Source organism: Ambystoma mexicanum, chromosome 5p, assembly GCF_040938575.1.
Source record: "Ambystoma mexicanum isolate Mex_15411 chromosome 5p, UKY_AmexF1_1, whole genome shotgun sequence".
Lineage (NCBI taxonomy): Eukaryota > Metazoa > Chordata > Amphibia > Caudata > Ambystomatidae > Ambystoma > Ambystoma mexicanum.
The window spans coordinates 323,612,861-323,636,197 of NC_090930.1; the positions used below are offsets into that span (position 1 = coordinate 323,612,861).

The 23,337-nt window shown below is 41.0% G+C and overlaps 1 protein-coding gene across 3 annotated transcripts in view; it reads right to left on the bottom strand.

Annotated features, from left to right (window-relative positions):
• AFF2 (ALF transcription elongation factor 2) overlaps positions 1-23,337 on the bottom strand; it is a 1,055,119-nt gene that overhangs the window by 117,991 nt on the left and 913,791 nt on the right. The gene's annotated exons all lie outside the window — the stretch shown is intronic.

Genomic DNA, 23,337 nt, shown 5'->3' on the forward strand with positions numbered 1-23,337 from the left:
GAATTCAGGGATTTCAAAGAAGGCAATCCTTGGCTAAAGCATGATGAAAAATAAAGGGAGTCATTGTAGCACCTACTTCAAAGATCAAACTGCCAATTTCAAAAGGACTCATAACGATCCCTCTGGTCACAGGCTGACCCAGGGAGATAGATGGCTGTGGGGGATGAAGCGGCCCTCCCATATGTTGAACAAGACACTCCCAATTAATATTAAAAGACTATTTCATTTTAGGCATTTTGCACAGCCATCAGATTAAGTATGTATTTCCATTTTATGCTATTTTTCATGTAATTTCCTGGCGGTTTTAAGGATATAAATTGCATTTACCTGGGACTTTGGGAACTGTAATGGCCAGTTATATTGGGTTTCTTGCTGATTTGAACATGTGACAATTATGAGATTTGATGAAAAGGGGGAAATTGAAATTAGGAATATGCTTGATGATTTACATATTCATAATTGTTGTACATTTTCCGAACATGACAAAAAGGTGGCCCATGGCCATGCAACATTGCACGGATTTGGCGGTCGGCTTATCTAATTCCCCATGGTTAACGAAAACCGAATATATGTTTCATTTGGCAGTGGCTAGTCCTATTATGAAGTTATGATATATAACTCGTTTTTGCCAAAATGTTGAGCTGAGAAAAAAGCAGGGTAATAAAAGGGAAAGGCAGATGGTGCTCCAAAATCCCTGATCCAATCCTGACTGGGGCGGAGAGAGAGAAACTGTCCAATCCTGACGGCAGGCATAATTCTATTATCCTCCTAAAAAACAAATTTGTCTGTGTATTGTGTGCATTACCAAACAAATTCCTATTTGCATCTGTCCTATTAAGCCCACACCATTGTTCCCATTGTGACCAATCCCATTTACCTAGACGTCTACCTTTTATGAGCCTCTGTCCTTGTCACTGAAAACCAATTTTCATATTGTAAGCTGAACCCCTTCCCCGAGCTGCCTGTCATTGTAGGCCTCAGTATAACAAATTCCCATTTGCCACTGTATTTTCCCTTTGTATTTGCTTTTTCTCAAAACCGATTTTCTTGCTTAATTTTTTATTGCCCTGGTGTGCTGATTAGTATTCTCTAAAACTGTGCCTACCTCCTAAGTGTAAGCAATCAAACTGTTCTTCTATTCTGTCCCCTAGCAATTGCGAGTAATAATCAAAATCCCATTCTGCCATTTTGCTCCAAAAACGGGTTTTCCCTTTCTTTGCTGGCTTCCCTACTCCTTGCCACTGCCTTCCATTCAAAGGAATCAAGTCCAAATTGATGTTTTGGGGTGTGTGTTGCGGGGGTCAGGGGGTGCTTAACTGTTGGTGCTATAACTGTGTGGAATTGTTATTTTCCTGTTTTGTCATTAAAACAAAAGCAAGTGTAACAGTCTATTTCAAACTGATTGTATTTTCCGGTTTGTCATAACAAAAGCAAGTGTAACAGCCCATTTCCACTTAGTCGCTCTAGATAGGATGTTACATTTGTGTTGCCACAATTTTGGTGGCTGTTGTATTTTGATTATCCTCATTCACATTGAATAATGAATTAATAAAATATCTTATTAATACACACCGGCCTGGGTGTTTGTGGAGGTTGGGTGCGAGACGGGTTGGAGTCCTACTATTTTTAATCTGCAGTATATTAAAAATAAAAGGTGATTTATTGTGCACCACATTCACTCTAGGGGAAGGAGTTCCCTGGCTGGAGTGTGCCGTGTAATGAACTGTGACAAAGTACAAATCTGGTACACTAAAAATCGTCGCCCTCACCACACCAAACTCCCTCGGGGGAAGCTTACAATCAACAGAGTTGCAGAGGCTCTGGGAAACAATGTGGATTATTGATGAGAAACCCAAAACCTTTGACAAGAACAAATTCTTGACCACTCTTTCCGTGGAGGGACCACAAGGATTTGGAACGTCAAACATCTAGCGCTTTATCTTCCTGCCTCCCTGAGCTCAATTCACAACCCGATACAAACAAGAACTATCCATGTCATGCATCTAGCCTATCTGCCTATATGTTTTTTCTAGTAGTGGTATCATAAAATCAATACCAGTTCTTAATTTGCTGATTTCACAAACGCTTGTGCTGGTCACATGCCAATAATGTGTTTCCTATGAGAAATTCTGTTGCCAACCACACAATCTGAATTTGCCATCATGATTCCGTCTCTAATTTCCATGCCAATGTAAAGTCTACGAGGTGTACACCAACACGCCTGCCGTTTTTGTTTTCTTGTATTTACACAGGACCTCTGCTAAATATGACCTCTAACCCTCAACCAGACATAAGATCGCACAGGATCCGAACCTGAGGCACATGCACAACTAGAACACTGTTTCTGTGGTGGATTGACACTTTTTTATTCATTGCCACATACTGGAGACACAAAGTGAATCCAGTGGGAGAAGGTTCAATACTACGTCCAAACCCAATAGCATAGCAAAGCAACCAGTGATCGTAATACTCAGAGCATGCAAGTATATTATCTTTGCTCAGTGCCTGACAGTGCAGCATCTTGTGCGGCGTCATACTTGTACCGAGGTTTGGAGAAGTGGATTACTTCAAAGAGGTGTGGCGGAGTCGATAGATTGAGTGAGGCGAGTGGAGGTCAGACGACAGGGGAGAAGTTGAGCAGACACTGCATGGGCCAGTGTCTTTCATCCATTACCAGAAATTTGCTTTTAAAATGTTTTGTATCCTGATGAAAGGCAGAAGTACTGTGCAGCCTTTTCTAACACCCCGGTAATGTTTATCATATTTAACAAAAGTGTTTCGGAGGCTACGAAAGCTTGGCCACAATTTAATTAAATAAGAAAATGGTGTTCAGCGTGTCATACTGGCACATGGACCTGTGATCCCCACAACTTCTGCGCCAATTCTTTCACCAAGGTTTGCCCGCTAAAATGCAGTACAGCCCCACTTGCCCCTTCTGCCTACCTCAGAATGGTGTGGTTTGAAATTGGTGGGGAGCAATGTCGGTCTACCATGCTACTCTGCATTCAGGGTCAAATACTGACTAGGCAATTTCCTCTTACACTTTCTCCAATGTGTATGCACTGCTTTACTGTTAGCACAATGACAATTTGCATCAATATATTGTATTATATTCACGTGCCTCATAATGGTTATGCTGATGAGGAAAGTGCATTGTCTGTTCGGCATCCCCCATATGGTAAGGTTATATATTTACATTCTATACAACTACACAAACAAATTAATAGCTAAACAGTGCCATGTGCCAACCAACAAAATGCAGCATCCAACAACTGTGCATTCCCACACCCCAAATACTCAGGTGGATTTGAGGAATACAGTTATTCAATCTCGGTGGCCTCTAATAGGCAATGTTTTATAAAGTTCATTGAATTATTGTGCCTTATTATTATCAAAGTAGTGACCAGGAAAACCTGAGCGACTCAAGTTAAAACCAACATTACAACTGTGGTTAGCAGCTTTGCCTTTGTTGTATTTGTTCCAGTTCTGGTAGGGTTAGCAGTGATCAACCCAGTGATCAACCCATTAGACATCCTTATAATCTTTACAGCTCACCAACCTGTTTTTGTTCATTTGTCGCACAATTAATATGTAGTATTTTAGGTATTTGACTCAGGTGTGCAAGCTGTGACAGCTTGTCCATAATGGTGAGGGGGTACTGACCCGCTCCTGCCTAATTACGAAAGAGCCACACTTAAACTGTGAAAAGTAAAACTGGAGTGCTGCGAGTGTGTTGGTTTTTGCTGACCCAAAGTTACTTTTCTTCCTTCTGTGCCCGACATGAGAGGAGTCTTTTCACAGTTGCTTTTGTGAAGGCGAACCCGGGATTGAAACCATTCACAGCAGCGAAGCGCAGTGGAGTGCTGAGAGTGTGTTGGCTGTGTTAGCTGTGTTCATCGGAGAGCCGGAGGGCTCTGCGTGAATACAATTCAGCTGACACATCTCGTAGTCACTCTCTAACGCAGTATCAGGAGGGTATTGGAACAATTGCAGACAACCTCTCACAGGGTAAGTGTTGATCGCACCTGGTCTGGCAATATTGTTTCAAATTGTTTTCAAACGGCTCTGTGTTCATGCATCATAAAGAATCCTTGTGAGGTGCGTGGCCTCTCGTAGTTGCTTCTATAGCAGCGAAAAGTGTTAAAGTGTTAAATAGCCACGGTCTCATGGTAGACTCCTCTGAACTAAGACTATTCTGCTCAGGAAGTATATATAACCTAAGAAGTACTATATAAAGTAGTACAAACTCCAGAATTCGATCCTTGTGGAGTGATTCAGGACAATCAAAGTAAAATGTTTACTCTTCCATTGGCAGTCAGTTCTGCCCTTGATATTTTCCAACTAGCTGCCATAGCCTCAAAAGAGGCCAGTGTCATCACGGACTATAGTCCTGAATCGTTTCAACTTTCTCTTGTGCAACAGCATTTGGTAAAAGACCCAAGAGATACAAATCTCAAACACACAATATCAGCTATAACTATGAAGAAAACAATTGGCGACTTGGTTAATCGAAACAATAAAACACCAGAGAGCCCGGAAATATTACCTAATCTCTCTAATGTAATTAGAACATCATACCAAGAGACGTCTGTGGAAGATGTCAGATTAGGTTTTCCGACGCGAGAAAACACATCTGATGATGGGCACCAGGTGGTCCATTAACATTTGCATATGGACCATGATAACCAAACCGGAATCAAACATGAATCGTTTAACAATTTGACTCTGGATAGCATTCAATTTGCCCCCCCCTAGTGCAAGCAGGATTATGAGAATGAATTAGCCTGTCCCTAAGAGGGATAAATTACCTTGCAAAATAATATCAGAGTTTCCAAAGGAAACCATTTTGAAAGCGCTATCTTTTGTTTTAAACTCCCTTGTAAATGTTCTTGACTCACTAAAAAACGAAGTACATATGTATTCGGGTATTTTGATGGAATTAACAGAGGAGGTGGGCTGCTGTGAATCCTCTTTGGTGGGCCTTAATACAGCCCTGAATTCGCAAATTAAAGACTTGGTTGATTCATTGTGTGTAACAAGTAACAAATACACAATCACGCTCAATGATCTAAAAAAGGAGATTCATATTCAGAAATAATCTAATACACTTATGTGGTACCATTTTAAAAGCACTTTAATAGACCTAAACAAATCTCATATGTGCACACAAATGGATGAAGGAGAAGTTGTGAATAACTTGTGCTATATTGACGATACACCAATTTCTACATCAGCCTTAGAAGAATTTTTGAGATTAGCGTAATTGGTGGACGAACAAGAACTGGCATAAAGTGGTGCTTCAGGGACTGTTAATTTAGACTTTGCATCTCTGCCCTCCCCAACCAGTAAGAATGCAGTAATTGCTAACAAAATACCAGAGTCGATAAATCAGAATTGGGTGACAACTGACGAGCAGCAGTGTCCAAATAATATCCGGCAGAGAAAAAAAAAAAAGAAAAAAGACATTACAAAAAAATTGAAGACCGTAAATGAAAATAAAGATGAAATTGACAAATCAGTGGGTAAATTTAACCTAAGGAAACAAAAAAAAGCAAGCAAAACATTGTCTGAGAAACAAATGACAACTGATACACCAAACATCTTGGCAGGTAAACTAAGCAAAGGAAAAATTCAAAAAGCAACAAGCTACAACATTGCATTGAACTAAAAGCTTCTGTATCAGATTCAGTGAAGTTAAAATCCAAGTGCAGCACTGGATGCCAGACTGTGAACTTGGTGAAGAAGTCTCCAAAATCGCCTACACCAATGGAACTGGTGCCCATTTTCTGCAAGAAAACGCGCCTTGCTATCGCTGCAAACACGAGTAATGAATATGTAATTTAGAAATCTTCCCATACCCAGTCAGTTAGACAGTAATAGCTCTAAGTAATCGGAGCCAAAGCCCTTCCTCAGTCCTTCGATGTCAAAGACAGCCTCTGCTTCGGGATGTCCCAGCTTGTTTGCTGCTCCAAAACTTTGGTTAAAACAAACAACGTGGCCATGAGGGCAGAAAGCACTATACAACATTAAATCATGGCACACACAAAAATTGTGCCTGATTGTATCTATTCTCGAGCAAGGATACAGATAGTATTTAATTTCCACATGAACACTGCACCAACATAGTAGTACTTTTATTATGCTCTAATGAAGGTAAGAACGCCCTATTCATGTGCAAAGAAGCATTACGAGGCAGCCATATTGAAGTGTCCGATACACTTGCACAAATTTCAGCAGTGATTCTTCAAACACAATCTAAAAGAAAGATAAAGCAATGTGATAAACATCAAAACCTCAACCTTTACAGATGTTCCACCACGAGTTGGTGGTAAAGGATCAAGGCCCAATGACAAATCGAAATTATGGGCCCTCTTAACAGATATTCGCTCTGAAGTATTAAAGAGGCTTAATGTGAATATAGACTTTCTGTAGAATATGAGAAAACACAATATTTCTATCCTAAGTTGAAACACAAGCGGTCCATTTCTTATGGACCTTGACACCAGTAAAATGATTTTTACAGAGCATGACCTGATATTTCTTCAAGAATCTTGTCTTATGCAGATGGTCCATTTGGACGTTTTCACAACGTTATGCCACCTTGCCACATGCCCCAATGGAGGAGGGTCATTTGAAGGGCAGCTCATTGCTATATGTAACAACACAGGACACAATGGGCCTCATTACAAGTATGGCGGTAAGGCAACAATGGCGCCGGTATTGCTACCGGCACCGTTGCTATCGTACCACCTTACTACGAGTTCTGCTCGCGGGTCCCCTTGCAGCTACCAAGTCTGACCTGGTGGCTTTACCGGCACATGTGAGCAGAACATGATGGTAGCACTGGTACCATTATTAATGGTTATTAACGGTACCGGTACTACCACCCTCCCCATTCCCATTCACCCTATGGGGCCGAATGGGGATGGGGAGTCCCTTATTACCGGAACCTGCGAATGGGCATGACCCGGTAATTGCCCATTCGCTGGTGCCGGATTTCTTCACAAGTTTGGGGGGAGCCTGCCTGTATTACAGGCATGGCTACCTCCAAACTCATAATGAGGCCCAATATTATCAATTTAGACATCATGACCTCAGGAATTCTACCAGTTAGATTTCTGATCAGTTGGTGGCACTGCCCGCAGAGGACTAACCCTAATTAACATCTATTGAAACCCAGCAATCGTAAGCATACTGTCCTTTCTAGATCAACTATCAACGATTACAACAGAAATTCACATCAAGTATCCAGATGAGCTCATTATAATAGGAGGTGATTTTAATGCTTATTGCTCTCCCTTGGTCAGGAAATCTGTTAGATCCAATGTAAATAAGAACAATGGTGAACTGTGGCACTCCTGGTTCCTTGTTGGAATATGACAATTCTTACTGGCAATATGGATAAGAATTTGGTGCCTGCCTATACATGGACGAATGGGAGAGTTCCTTTGGTTATTGACTATATTGTTGTCTCTAGAGAGCTTTCTCTCTATTGTACAAAGTTTAAGGTTGTAAACATGGCGCATAGTGATCATAAATCCTTCAAGGCTTGTTTTGAGATTGAAAGTTGTTTAACTGAGAATGTGTACCGAAATTGCCTTCAAATATCGACTCAGGGGCACTGGGTAGTGAGCTTTACTAACCAGGGGAAAATTCTCAATTCAAAACTAAACCTTATAGTAGATTCTGGTGATGACTGCAATTGAATCTTTATGTGCTAGATATGCTGAATTTCTTTGGAACCTAGATACCCCTAAGGGGAAACGAACTTTGAAAAATAAGCCAAACCTACATCATTTTGATAATGAGACGTATACTAAAAAAACAACTTAACATAAACTTGTGAGCATTAAAAAAAAAAAAGCTTCAAATGATAAAAACTTGATTGTAAAACAAAAAGAATTGAAGAGAAGATATAGGCATTGGTCACGTATGCATCGAATATCTCGTAACATTCGTGATGACCAAATGATGCTTCAAGCACTCTTGCCTGCACAGTCAAGACATTTCTGGGTTTTAATGAATGACCAAACAGTCTCGCAAGGGATCTGACAAACTTGCACTTCTTCAGGCCAAGAATGGGTTGAGTATTCCCGTGAGTTTCCATTTTTTTCTCCAATCATCTCAACAGTTTGTAGAGTTAAAAACAACTGGACACTCACCATTTCTAGAGACAATATTAATTGCGTAATTATGAAATCCTTGTGATCCAGAGCTGCTGGTCCAAACGGTCTCACCAATATGATCCTAAAATTAGAAATCTCTACCTGGTCAATTACTTATGTGAGCTTTTTGTAAATATCATAAAAACATGACTTTTGCCAGATTCCTGGAAACGTGCTACCTTAACATAATGTACCCTGGCAACTATCGCCACATAGCCCTTCTTGGATGCAACAGCAAACTCTTTTCAGGTTTAGCCTTAAAGGATCTAGTAAAATGGGTCGATAGTAATGATATATTGGCCAGGCATCAGACGGGATTCCGCAAAGGCCTTTCAACTACTCTGAATGGCCTGATCCCTTATACTCGTAAGGACCTTAGTGTGTGTGCCAATCAGAAATCTACATTTATTGCACTGAATGACCTCACAAAGGCCTTTGATTTGGTTAGTAGAGTAAAATTATGGGCCAAATTAAGGTAATGGGGAATTCCTGAGGGATACTTGCCATCATTATAGCCCTCCATCAAGATACTACTTTTTGAGTGAGACTGAATTTAAGTGGTAACCTTTCTCTGGAAATAGCTACCGGAAATGGAGTTAGGCAGGGGTGTATCTTGGCCGCGTACCTATTTAACCTTTATTTGGCAGATTTGGCCTATTTTGTGTTAGCACATTCACTTCCTAGTCCTAAAATGGGTAAAATCCTGATAACACTTTTTAGCTTATGGTGATGACATAGCATTGATAGACCATACTCCTGTAGGTCTCCTACATCTGCTGCATGCCATGGAACAATATGCTGATGTAAACGGCCTAGTAATCAATCCCTCAAAATCCAACATAATCAGCTTTGGAAAGCAAAGAAAAAAGGGGAAAAATGTTGAATTGGTGTACAAATGATCAGATACTGACAGTCGGAAAAGGTATCAAGTTTTTGTGTTTCAGCATACGAACTACACAACCAAAGAAAGGCCTGATAAACCAAAATCACCCAATACATTAGCCAACTCAACCCAAGTGCACAGAAATTGTATTGGGCTGCCATAGAGGGGCGTATATGGAAAAAAAGTATATTTGTGTAAGTCCCTCTCAATAGCACGCCTTAGATACAAACTGATCTTATATTCACTTCAATCACAGCTACACTAGAAAATATTACTTATATATTGGCTATTTTGGATCTGTATAAACACTCATACGAAAATATACAAGCTTATTCCATCACAGATAAAAGTGAATATCTGTCTACCCTAAAAACAGATGCAGAACAAATTTTCATTAACTGTGAAATGACAGGTTCGATCCTGATAGAAGATCCAATTAGAGTAAAACAAGCTCTTTTAAGAACTGCCATGTATAAAAACTAGAGCTGCTTTTTCTGATATTAAAAGTTCCAAAACATTCAGTGTGTGTTACCTGTGTTTACATATTACCTTACTTAAGAAGATTTTCTAATCCCCTATGGCATGCTGAATTCCTATGGTTTTGATTAAATTTAGTAAAAACTAGAGAAACCAAGAGAACATGGCTAAAATTAGATTATAAGGAAGGAGAATGTGATTTATGTAGCAATTTATTCGATCAAGAGATCAGAAATCTCCTAGCCCGTTCTGCCAGTTTCCAACTTCAAGTAAAATATTTTGCTCGCTTTGTGCATAAACCTCATTGGCTTAACACCCAAGATTTCTGCCACAGACTATCAGCTGGAAAGGAAACCTTCTTATCAATTGAATTACTGAACTTGCTTAATGAATTGAACTTGACAAAAATTCAGCTGTGAAGGGGGCGGGGGGAATGTAATGTAAAAATGTAAAGTAAATACATTTTTCTTTTGTACATTTTTCTAATGATTACCTACTGTCTTTTAAGTATGTTGGCCAATTTTAAGAAGTGTGTAAAAATTCAAAGTATGACTAAGAACACAGCAAAAAAAATAAAACCTGGTTTCCCTTTGACAGTTTCAGTTCCCCAGCAAACATGTCCAATGGGCCATGCAAGGCTAGGGCATTTTGCTTCTCCAGCCTTGCCAGCCCGTTGGGAATGCATTCCTGAGATATGCATGTTTGGATATGTGAGGAGGTGCTTCTGCACTTTCCCGGACATGTAGAAAATATTGTGGCGCCCCATCAGAAGCACTCTGGCTCCTGCGCATATGTGTTGGTACCAGGAAGCGCTCTTTGCTACTCTTTGTTGCTCTGGCACATTTGTAGGAAATATTTACAGCCACAAATTTTAAAAAATGTCACCAGCCGCCACTGTGTGTGAGGGCATTTCATTAATTAATACTTAACCTGGGCATGCCGTGACAATGGGACACCACAAAAAATTGATTTCAGTTTTTTGGATTGAAACATAAACAGCAAGCAAAATTAAGAGGATCATAGATACCTTGAGCCAGAGTACAGGAACTTTGCACCTGAGCATGGCAGTTTCTAGAGGTGATTCTAACGCACTGCATCAGCCCATACCAGTGCATAATATAATTCCCAAGGAAGTACAGGAAGTGCTTGAGGGCTTCCATCTAAAAACCTTGTATGACATAACCAACACCCCCTATTATTATATCTAAAACATGTGGTACCTTTACAGCTGACTGTGCAATGACAAACAGCTTTTTCGATGTCACTCAATCCATAGGTTTGACCATCCCACAGAATGTAGGGGTGGTCTTGCCTAGTAATATTACCACTATAATCAGACCCATGCCATCTCCATCGGACAAAGTCCCAGGCCCTGCTAGGACCAAATGTTCCCTTGATCAACTATCTTCTGTCCAGATATCTAAAAGCATTAGATGCATGTTGATTAATACACGTTCTTTGGTCAGACATGCTACAGAGGTGGCATATTACATTCTGGTCCATAAAATTGACATTGGTGCTGTCACTGAGACATTGCTTGATGCAGCAACAGGACCCTCACTCTCCCTGGCCTTGCCTATAGGATACAAGATCCCCTGTACAGATCTCCTCAAGGGTCGTGGGCTGGGAGGGGAGCCCTGGTTCTTGAGGCATCTCTCCAAATCCACCAATTTTATGGCATCACTTTGGTGAATTTTGAAATCATATTAGCAAAACTGTCTATTAACCACAGTACTACAATAAACAACATCTTGGTATATCATCCTCCAGATAAATGGCCGGATTGTCTTCTCCATCTAAGTGATGTGATTCTCCCTCTTCTTAAACCCTCCATGAAGGTGAGGGGGTTCTGAATCTTGGGCTTACTGACCGAACTGACAGCATGGCCAACTCCACTCTGACCGAGCTGGACTTCCGCCAACATGTCAAAATAGTGACACATAACAAGGGAAGAATGCTGGATTGGGTAGCCATGCATAATGTCGATGTAAATTACATTAAGGACCCCCTTTCCATGGTTGGACCACTCGTTTGTTCATTTCAACCTCCTTGCATCCTTCAACCCATTAAAATCACAGGAATTGAATGCTGGGCCAAATACAGAAATCTGGGTAAGTTATCTGCTCCTGCTCTGGCGCTGCATTTTGCATCCACTACGGATTGCCTACCCTTAATTTGGTGGACTATTTAGCAGAAGCCTATCATAAAATGATAGCCAGCATGGTAAACGGTCTGGCACCAAAGAACATTTGTCTGGGAAAGGAAGCTCTGTCAAAAGTATGGTACTCAGCTGAGATTCAAAAACTGAAAATAGTCAAGAATAGGGCATTCCAGCTGTGGAAAAGAAATATCAGCTGAAAGTAAAACCAAATATACCATTGCCGCCAAATCTCACAAAGTTGCTATCTTTGAGGCAAAAAAAAAGCTTTTTTGACAACAGAATTGATAATGCATCTTGCAACACCAGAGAGCTCTTTTCAATTCGAAAATAACTTGAAAACCCTGTTCCGTTTCGAATGTGGTCACTAAAGACACAAAACTGTGTGTCTCCCTACAGGATGCTATGATGGAAAAGATTGAGACAACCAGAGAGAATGTGATCGCAAAACGCATCATCGTGGACACATATAGGGTAGTCAAAGAAAACAGGATACCACCATCTGCAACACCGTTATTTACATTTAAGGCAGAGACATAATTAAATATCTCAAAGCTTTTCACCAAACATAAACCTACCGTCTGTAAAGGGGACATCTGTCATGCCTCAGCTAGCAAAGCCTGTACGCCGCAGTTCATACCACTAATCTCAACATGTGTGAACCGCTTGTTTCTGGAAAATATCATCCCGTCCTCTATCAAGCAGGCATGGATTTCTCCATTGCTGAAGAAACCTTCCTTGGATCAGCTCGACCAGAGAACTATCACTCCATATCCAACACAATGTTTTTGCTAAAAATTCTAGATAAGGTGGCGTATACTCATATCCAAGAATTCTTAGAAACATATTACATAAGGGGTCACAAGCAATCAGGCTTTATGAGTACTCACAGTACTGAGTCCACCCTGTTAGATCTCAAGGCAAATATTTTTCACTGGTTTGAAAAAGGGAGCACAGTACTTCTGATGCTCCTTGACTTATCCTCTGCACTTGACTTGGTGGAACATTCGATACTCATCGCCCCGATTACATAATTGGGCCTCCTTCTCACCTGAGGTGGCAGAGTGGATTCATTATTTTCTCTCTGACCGAAAAGCCAAAGTATTTTGTAATGATGATATGGCTGGTTATGTGTGGAGTACCACAGGGTCCGTGTGTTTCACCCACGCTTTTTAACATCTTCACAATCCCTCCTTTTGAGATGCTGGATGCAAAAAGCGTGGGTATGCAAACTATGCAGGTGGCATGCAGGGTCACATCCCGCTCTCTGGGGATCACGAAAAAGACCATCACTGTCAACATCATTTACAATCGGATCAAGTCTTCGATGGTGGACAATGGTCTTGCACTCAACAAGAAAAAGACAAAGCTTATGATTATGGGTACTGCGCCCCAGCTTCGGAAGCTTGGCAATGAGTACCAGATGTTTCAGATCACAGGATGTGCCACTGCCACATTACCCAAAGTTAAAACACTGGATGATAGTCTAGATCAGGAACTGAATATGAAGTCACATATCAACAGTCTTGTCTCCAGCTCAGCATATTATCTGAAACTCTTTGCGCAACTTAGGCCCATTCTTAACCCCTCTTACTGGGTGATTATTGGGGCACGTCTGGACTACTGTGCAAGTCTCCTCCAGGGCAATGGCAAAGGCGAAATGGTCTGCCTGCAGGTAATTCAGAATATTGCAGGGCTTGCGTAGATCGGATGACGTCTGAACTGCAAGGAGGGCTCTGCACTGGTTACCAATTGATAGAAGAGTCTCATTTAGAATGCTCTGCATTACTCACAAGTGCCTTTATGCGAAGAGCCCCAGTTATCTGGCTGCCAGATCAGAGAGTTTTCTGATCAAATAACTCTCATCTACGGCAAACCCCTAAATCTAAACTATCCATGGTTACGCAAGGGTCCTTTCCCCACTCTGCTCTCAGATGTTGGAACGCCTTGCCCCCGGATTTAAGAGCTTGTTCCAGCTTTTCTGCTTTCATACGGTAACTTAAAACTGTACTCTTTCATTGTTTTCAGAGGATGAGTCCAGTTGATGTGGATTAAGCTTTTACGCCTTCTGGTTCATTATGTAATGATCTTTATGTTGGCTTGTCCTGTCTCAGCGCTATCATACCTACGTGCCTTGTCTAGGCGCTTAACAAAAAAGAAAAAAGGGTAATCTCACACAAGGGTCATTTCACACGGTATGACCACTAGGGAAAGTTTGCCCATGGGCAAAACCTCTTCTGTCAATGCATTTTTGCACCAAGACAAAGTTTGCAGCATGGTCCCCATTCCCATTGAGCCCTATGAGGGCTTGAATGGGAATGGGATGGGTTCCCTGAATGGGGAAATACTGGGTCCTCCAAGGTTGGAATGGCCCGGTAATTCCCCATTCAGGGAACCCAACCCAGTATGCGGTAAGGGGGTAGCCATGGCGCTAATAGCGAAATGGTTACTTCCAACCTCGGAATATGGCCCTAAGTCAGGCAGAGGTCTGAGTTACTCACCATCATTTCTTTTGTCAGACGTACTCCTCGTAACATCATTGTGAGTCAGGCCCTTCGTTCCCAACAAAAGGGCACGTAATGACAGGATGCAGAGCTACTGAAGAAGTGCAGTATGGTGGATTTGCATTTTGCATGACTCACTTTCTCTCAAAAATGTAAAACAAAGTGTAAAAGTTTGCGCTACGTGTGGGTATCCACCATTAATTTAGAGCTGCAGCAATACATGGTTTGCCAATTTTAGTAAATTGTCTAAAAAAGGTTGTACACTTGGAGATATCACAGTTGGGTACTACTGGGGAGATGTAGCAGGCATATAGGAATGACATCCCACTAACACTTTTTCCTAATGCAACCAACATATGTAACATGTATACTTGCGCCCAGATACCTTTGGGTTTGGAGCACCATGTAAATAAATAAACAAACAAATAAACAACAAACAAACTTACTCCCATAACATATTCATGTAATACTGCTTGTACACAGCTAGATGCACACCAGTCATATCTGCTTTTCTGCCATTGGCTGGAATTGAAGGTCCCAGCCATTATTTCCCATGATGACTTCCAACAACAGTAACCACTGGATCTCTCAGGATTGATTAGTAAACAAATTCCACACAGATTGTGTTTTAGTGTTGGTATTTCTTGTTCCCAACTAGGATTTGGTTGACAATGTGCAGGGATCGTCTGGTAACACCTACAAAGAACTGTGCACGGTCTGATGGCCACATTTGAGTGGAGTGTGGTGCCATCAAAAGCAACAATAACACCCCGGAGGGGGTGTCCGCCGTCTCGGTCTCCACGGGTTGAGGCCGGTGACGAAGGAGGGGAAGGATTCCGAGAGAGACCATGGTTGGCTCCGCCGTCGCCCGTTCTTGATGGGCTGGGCTCAGTCGAGGGGGCCAGCGGTGGTCGAGCGAGAGATCGCGATGAGAAGGGAGAGGAGGCGAGAGGAAGTGAGGCGGATCTGGCACAAGTGGTTCTGGGGCTGAGCGCGGAGCTCTTGGGGAGCGGAGCCCGCGGGCCCGCCACCGTGCAGGAGGAGGAGACATCCGACGAGGTTGCAAGGAAAGAGCACAAGGACACGGACATGGGCGTGGAGCCTGCACGGGTGGTTTCAGGGCTGAGCGCGGAGCTCTTGGGGAACGGAGCTCGCGGGCCTGAGACCGTGCGGACTGAGGAGACGCCCTCTGGTGGCGCACTGAAGGAGTGTAAAGATACGAACAAACTCAACGCAAAGGGCCATACACAAAAGATTATAAAGGACTCAATAGAGCTCACAGACAATAAAGCGACAAAGATAAACAAGAGGCTTGTTCTAAATGATATACAAATATGCAAAAGTGAGGTCCATCCAGTGACAGTGTGATCCGACTTACCCAGCCCGGAATGGAATCAATCAGAGTTTAGAGACACTAGCTGTCAAAACATCACTCTATCATACTCGGAGGAACAAGAAATGGGAGATATGGAAGAATTACATATTCTGAGGGAACACAACTGGGCTAAAACACATACATACTCACATTCAGAAACCCAAGAAGAGGAGCCTCACAAAACAGAAATAAAACACCTATTTGAGGACAACAGGAAAGAAAATGAAGTACAAACACTTCCTGACAATAAAGAAAACTAATTTCTAATGGATCAACAAACAAAAAGACAAGGAGCAAATAAACACAATCCAACTAATTCATCGACTCCGAACAACAGATTACCACCAAAACTACAAATGAAAAAAACGGGAAAATCAACACTCCCGTATAACAACCCGATCGGAAGATTCTTTGAAAAATTAGGGAAGCCTCCTATAGTAAATCGTTTTGAACTTTCCGATTTAGAAATTCTGGCAGGAATTCCACCATCCCCTCAAAGAAACAAAATATTCTCACCAAAGTTAGAAAAGTCATCAGAGGGGGGAGTTTTACAATCGCATATATGTTGGCATCCAAGCCAACTCCCCTCACGTCAAAAGCCAGAAACAATTAAAATTGGTACATATAGTGGAACTAAAGAGAACAGACCGCAGGTTTTTGAGGAAGACAAGAAAAATTCAACATCGCAAACAGTAATATCAGAAAAGGACAAAGAAAATAAACAAGAAGGCAAACCAAACTCCGACCAGATGGGAGAAAACAACAAGGACAGAGAAAAAATAAAGACAACGAATAACGAAAATGAAAATCCGGTGCCTAGACAACCAGACAATTCAGGGGAAAATAACATTGAGATTGTACTCAATGAAAATAAAATCGAAAAAGAGGAAAAAAAGGCAGACAGCTCTACGAAGCCAAAACCAAACCATCTGTGGAACCAAGAAGAAATAAAACTGGCAGAGGCAATATTGAATTACAAAAAAATGCTAAAACACAGAGAGAATACCCCGGGATGGAACCACTCGCCGTTACACAAAAAGCTAGATGTCTCGGCAGATGCCCTACGATTCCTGTTTCCCACGCCACACAAAGCGAAATTGGAAAGCGAAACCCCATTGAAAAAAGAAAAAACTCACCCGTCAATAAGGTGGATATTTTACCTGTTATGTCAGCTGTGACCATTGCACTGGCACCTTTCGGGAAATTATACGAAACAATAAATGAGACATTAAAAGACCATACTTCATTATTAGCAGCTTGCAATATGAAGCTAACACACTTGGAAGTATACATAACAGCCTTAGAGGCATGGAAGGCATCCACAAAGGAGCAAGGCACCATGATGGACAAAATGGAGGTGTTCCAGTAAAAAAAAAAAGCAGTATCCTCTAGTTCTCAAACCGACCAGATTGAGAATAAGAAAAATGGGTACGAAGATGAACAATCAGAAACCACAGCAAAAATAAACTGGAGATCGACAAAAACCAAAGAGAAAAAAGAAACGAACATAAAGAAAACTGAAAAAGACTTAAAAGAGGAATACAAAGAAAACCAGTCGATGAGGGACCCAAATGAAAATGACCATCAATCTCAAAGAAAGAAGACCACAAAAAATAGCTCATGCCAAAAAGAAAAACTAAGTGCAAAAGGACCAACTGCAGAGGATAAACAATGCATAGAAAAAAATGTAAACTTATGCATGTCCAAGTGGATAGCTGGGACTGACCAAAAAACTAAAATTGTAGAAAGTGAACTAAAAGAAACAAACATGAAATCAACACATAAACATGTGGAGGAGAGTTTGCTTGATTTGGCAGACCTAAGTACATATTCGATTTAAAACTCAGAGTCAGAAATACCCCGCCCAAGTGGAAAGAAAAGAAAGGTGTCCTTTGTGGAAGATACTTCCTCAAGAACAGATCCAAGAGTTACAAATAAGCAGACACAATCAAAGGCATCTGGAAAAGAGAAATATAAAACAGACGACCTAAGATATAGAAGAAGTCGGATAACTCCAGAAAGGAAAATGTTGTTCCGATTGGCTAACACAAAGATAAACAAAACCAAATACAAAAGTGATAAGGATCGCCCTACACAGACTAAAAAGGAAAAACATGAGGACGAAAGGGCTGATAACACACCGAATAGTGGAACCCGTCATAAACAATACTCTCAACACAATCAAAATGCAAGACAAAATAAATCAGAAACATCCTCACATAGAAAAAGTGCAGAAACACCAGAAAACCGATTCAAAAGAAGAGAAAAAACTAGCTCAAGTGACAGACACTCAGAAAGAAAAAACAGAATAAACAGAAGACCATTGGACTACTCCATACAGTTAAACCCCACTCGGACATCAACAGTTTTTACTCACAAAAGTAACTCATCACGTACCTTGAAATTAGAAAAAAGTGACACAAATGGGGAAAGGATCTTACTAAATAGAAAAGCAACTATGAGGCTACTACAAAAAGTGCACATAGGAGATCAAATTAAAAGTGTGGATTTAAACATAGTGGAGTTCGCACACAAAGCCCGGACGGACAGCATCTTCCTGCATATTACATCTCATACAGTGAAAAAACTCCTGTTGTCTGTGGCAGGAGACCTAGTCAAAAGAGGGTATACCTTAATAGAAACTGCAGCAGAAGAAACAGGGCATAGAAGAGACGATCTGCACAATGCAAGAGTAAAACGCAGATATGAGACAAATGAAAAAGAAACAAGAAAAACCTCACAGATAACACCTATAACTGAAAGACGATCTAGAACAAAGAGAAAATTCAATCTAACATTGGAAAAAGATGAGCGAAAAGAATCAGAGGATCGTCGTAAATCACGAGAAACATTAGATCAAAGCGGTTCAAAGAAGAAAAATGACAAGGAAAGAGCAAAGACCAGAGAAAACTTTCTTTCCCAAGATAGCTGGACAAAAAACGACAAGAAATCACAAAGAACATCTCCAAGAAAGCCTAAAGGTCCGCTTCTTACACAGATCACCAGAGAACAAGAAAAACGCACCACCTGTGGAAATGTCTCAACGCAGATGCAGACGAAAAAGACAGAAAAGAACCCTAATAAATGGGCATGGATCCCTTCGGCGTTGACAAGATATGTGAGGAATTAGCAACCAAATCGTCCCTCTGACAACTTAAATGGAGAGACGTAAAAGAGCAACACGCGGCCCAAGAACCAGACCAAAACATCATTATTGGCTCGTGGAACACAAGAGGCCACATCCACCTGACTTACTCAGGAGATGTGAACCTTGGCCTATTTGACCTGATAAGTTTACAGGAGACCTGGTTACTATCTCACCCGAGCCTGGATGGCTTTGAAGTATTACTCTCTCCGGCACAAAAAGGAGAAAGAGGACGTCCTACCTCAGGCCTTTTGACAGCTGTAAAAAGCGGTGGTGCTCTCAGAATAGTTCACAACCTGATATCATCTCTGACAATTCAGGCAACACTGTTAGAATGGAATAAAGAAGACTCTACGCAATAAAAACTCAAGCAGGATCTTATCCTACTACTAAACGTCTATTGGAATCCGAAAAGACCAAGAGTTTCATAAATAACGTGGAGAAAATTCTAACAGATGCAACTGAGAGGTACGACATGGACCACACCTTGATATGTGGCGACCTAAATGCCACCTGCCCTGCATTTGAGATGGAAAGGACAACTCATAATACGGGCAATGCACAATCAAAAGCGAGAGGTGTAGCATGGACAAAACTGATGGAATCGTGGGATCTGTACAACCTAAATTCCCTAGATTAAGCCAAATCTAGAATTCCAACATGGGAAAGTGCTGGCAGAAGAAGCACAATTGATTATATCTTTGCCTCAAAAGAGCTATATCTCTCAACCAGAAGTTTCAAGGTAGTGAAAACCACGGCGAGTGACCACAATCTACTAACTGCAATGTGGCCAGCAAAAAAAAGGATGCCGGTGATAATGCCGAAAAACCTGGAACTAAACCAACAAGGAAACCAATTGAAAATTACAACAGAAAGCATCATTTCTATCACGGCAGCTTATAATGGACAAAAAACCTCAAACACTTCAAAAGAAAATTTGGATTACAGCCCTCTTTTGATCCCTTATCTACATCCACAACGCATACGAGCAGATGACAAAACACATTTACATATTTACAATGAAGAACTGAGGTTAAAGAAATCAATCTAAGAAAAGCTACTCGGCTTGCACGAACAAACCCAACACAGACAAACGTAGACTTGGCATCCAAAACTAAAAGACTGTCCTAATCGTGGATACAATCGACACGCTGGAAATTATATCAAGTGGATGCAGAGAACATGCTGAGAGCAGTCTGTAAAAAAAACTCAAGAGATTTTTGGGCAATCATAAAACACAAAATCTCGCCTACGGACACAAGAACTATAAACAGTGTTGCAGAAAAAAAATGGAGTGAACATTATACTGACCTATACAAAGATCCTATCCCAGAGGACGCAACAGCGACTACCCAAGAGGATGCCACCTGGATAGTATGCTCAGAGGATGATATTTTGACAAAGATTAAGAATTTGAACAACTCCCGTGCCCCTGGCCCAGACGGCATCTCCAACGCCCACTTGAAACAGGATGCAGAAATTTGGGCTCAACTAATAGCAGAAATCTTTAGAAGATCAAGGATTTCGAAAACCATCCCTGATACGTGGAAGACAGCAAAAATCGTCCCAATTTACAAAAAGGGCCCAAGGGACGATCCGAGAAATTACAGGCCCATTGCACTATTAGACGTGCTCGGCAAACTTTTCGGATCCCTGTTGTTGGATGAATTTCAGATATGGCAAAAAGAGGCAAAAACAACTGACCCCTTCCAATCAGGATTTGAAAAGAACTTGGGAACGTCAGTAAACATTATGCTGATCAGTATATTAAAATCAAAAGTCTTTGAGGGGCAACCATCAATATTCATTGCTTCAATTGATCTGGTCCAAGCTTTTGACCGCGTGAATAGGAACAAATTGTGGAGAAAACTGGAGAAACAAAAATGTCCATCATCCATTCTTGATCCAGTGAAAGCGCTATACAGTGAAACGTCGATTAAAATCCGGCTCAACGAAGCAGGCTGGATGTCTGAAAACATAAAAACGGCCAGAGGTGTGAAACAAAGCTGCCCTCTGGCGCCGGCGCTGTACAAGGCCTATATGGCCGACATAGCAGATTCCGAAAATGACACTTGATCATTTCCTCCACAAATAGGCGATTCAAAGGTGACAAGACTGCTCTATGCAGATGACATTCTACTGCTTGACCAAACAGTAATTGGACTCCAGAGACAAATAGACAGTCTCACAGCCTACTTGAAAAAAAACGATCTAGAACTTAATACATCAAAAACAAAAATCTTGATCTTAGAAAAACCAACAAGACCAAAAAAAAGATTGCAATGGTTCGCAAATTCTGAGAAACTGGAAATAGCCAAAAGCTGTACTTACTTAGGGGTGAAACTCTCGTCCAGTAAAATCAATAAAACGATGCAAGAACATCTCATCGCCAAAACAAAAACCTTAGCAGCACAGGCAATATCGTTGGATAGAAAATTTGGGAAATGTTCAATTCTTCCTTTAATAAACTTCTACAGAGCAAAGGTCTGTCCAACTCTGACCTATGGAGCAGAAGCTATGTTACATCTGCCGAAGACTCTATGGGCTAAACTTGAAGGTACATTTTGGCGTAGAGTGCTACGACTTCCAAACTCCACTCCTGTTGCAATTATCCGACGTGAACTGAGCCTTCAATCATTGGAATCCGTGGTGATGAGAAACAGCCTATTATTCCTGGGTAAAATCATAAGGCACCCTAGACCAAAAATTCTGGAGATCATACTCCAAGAGATGAGGAGCGAAAAAAACCTGATGTTAACAAGCTGGTACAGCAGACTGTTGGAACAGGTGGCTAAAATCGGATGTTCTGAATGGGATATAGAAAGGATCCCGGGAAAAATAAAGAGAAAACTTAAAATACAAGACTGGATTGAGACTTTAGACAAAGCAGAAGATCTCACAACTTCCACACATCACATAATGAACACCCAAAAAATAGATGAGGTCAGAAACTACTTAAAAAAGTTTCCAGACAAACGATTGAGAACAACTTTTTTGAGAGCAAGGCTGAATTTACTGAAAACCAATGAGATTCTTTTTTGAAGAAAACAGTCGACTACTAAAAACTGTCGATATTGTGAGATGATGGAAAACGAAACATTACGCCATCTCCTCCTTCATTGTTCAGGAACAAAAAAGCTGAGAACTATCTACCTTAATCCACTCAGAGCTTGGCACCTAACGGCAAAAGAAGAAACTTGGTGGAACATGCTAATGTGTGGCAATTCCACATCTTTGACTGTGGCAACAGCGAACATTTTTGGAAAAATTGAAGCTAGAGGGAAAAAACCAATAAAAGAAAGCTCCAAACTTTGCAACAAACAGAAAACTGCACAACAGTCACAACGAGAAACAACAAATAAAGACAGAAAAATCTGGACAGAATTTGTAAAAATTGTAATACAATTAAACACAAAAAAAAAAAAAAATATTACATTTTTATGCAGCACCTTGAGTGGGATTCTTAAAGTGACTGTAGTAATAATTGTCATGAAAACTGCATTTCATGGCACAGCAATTATGGGCTTCAGATAGATAAATGTCAGCCTGCCTTGCATATTTGAAGCTGTGACTAGCGGTGATTACTCATCTTATCTTATCTTTTCTTATCAGATGCTCACCGTTCCCAGAAAGTACATGGGAAGCAGGTGTATTTATATGAATATGGATTCTTTCAAATGCAACAGAGGTTTATGAGATCTGCACATAAAGGATCATTGACGGCCTATTAGGTGTTTGCCTGTGACATTATGATAATTGTCAAAATCACAGCCGTTGAAGGCTGCACAACATCGGCCTTAAAGAAAGAGCCTTTTTGCAGTGCAGCCATCAACAGTCTGGATTATGACCTAAAACCATTGGCACAGGAGCAGCGAGTAACCTTCCTAGTATTCACGGTAGCCAAGTTGGGGTCAGATGGGGTAGCTGCAATGACTAGGCATACATAAAGGTATACATAAACAAGGCTGCCACCTTGCAGTACAACAAATGGATACCATCATCATTGTTAAAATGCCATGTCAGACCTGAGATCCCCCTTCACATATGACCATTGTCTCCTGGTCAACCTACTATGAATCTGGTCTTGTTGCTCTTGGCAGTCATGTTTAGTATATCAAAGGCCATGCACACACAGATCAAAAGATCAGGAAACACTTCAGTCAATAACTGTTATTTCCAAGCAACATGTCATTAGAATGGGGTGGGCAGATTGAGGGGCTCAATATAGTTGATAGAGGAATTGCAATATATCCTTCTCACCATCCAAATGTACCTAGAACATGGTCAGTTATAGTAGCCCAAGTCCTCTTGGATAACACATTATTGTAAGCAATAGTTTGTGTGAGTAAGATGTAGTCACCAAAGTTGAACAATGGTGCAATAAACATTTTATTGGGTACTTCTGATTTTTCTTTCAGGATCTAAGACGCTTAACGTTTAACAACATGGTCACCAATAATACAGGTTTTTTTTTTAAAACTAAAAACGCATCAGATGGATCTAAAACTAGAGCACATTCTGATTAATTGATGTTCTCCCATTCCACAGATGTGCCACTCAATTAATATACATGTTTAGAGATCGGTTGCTCAGCCAATCCCTATACCAGTTAAACTATGACATTCTGGTG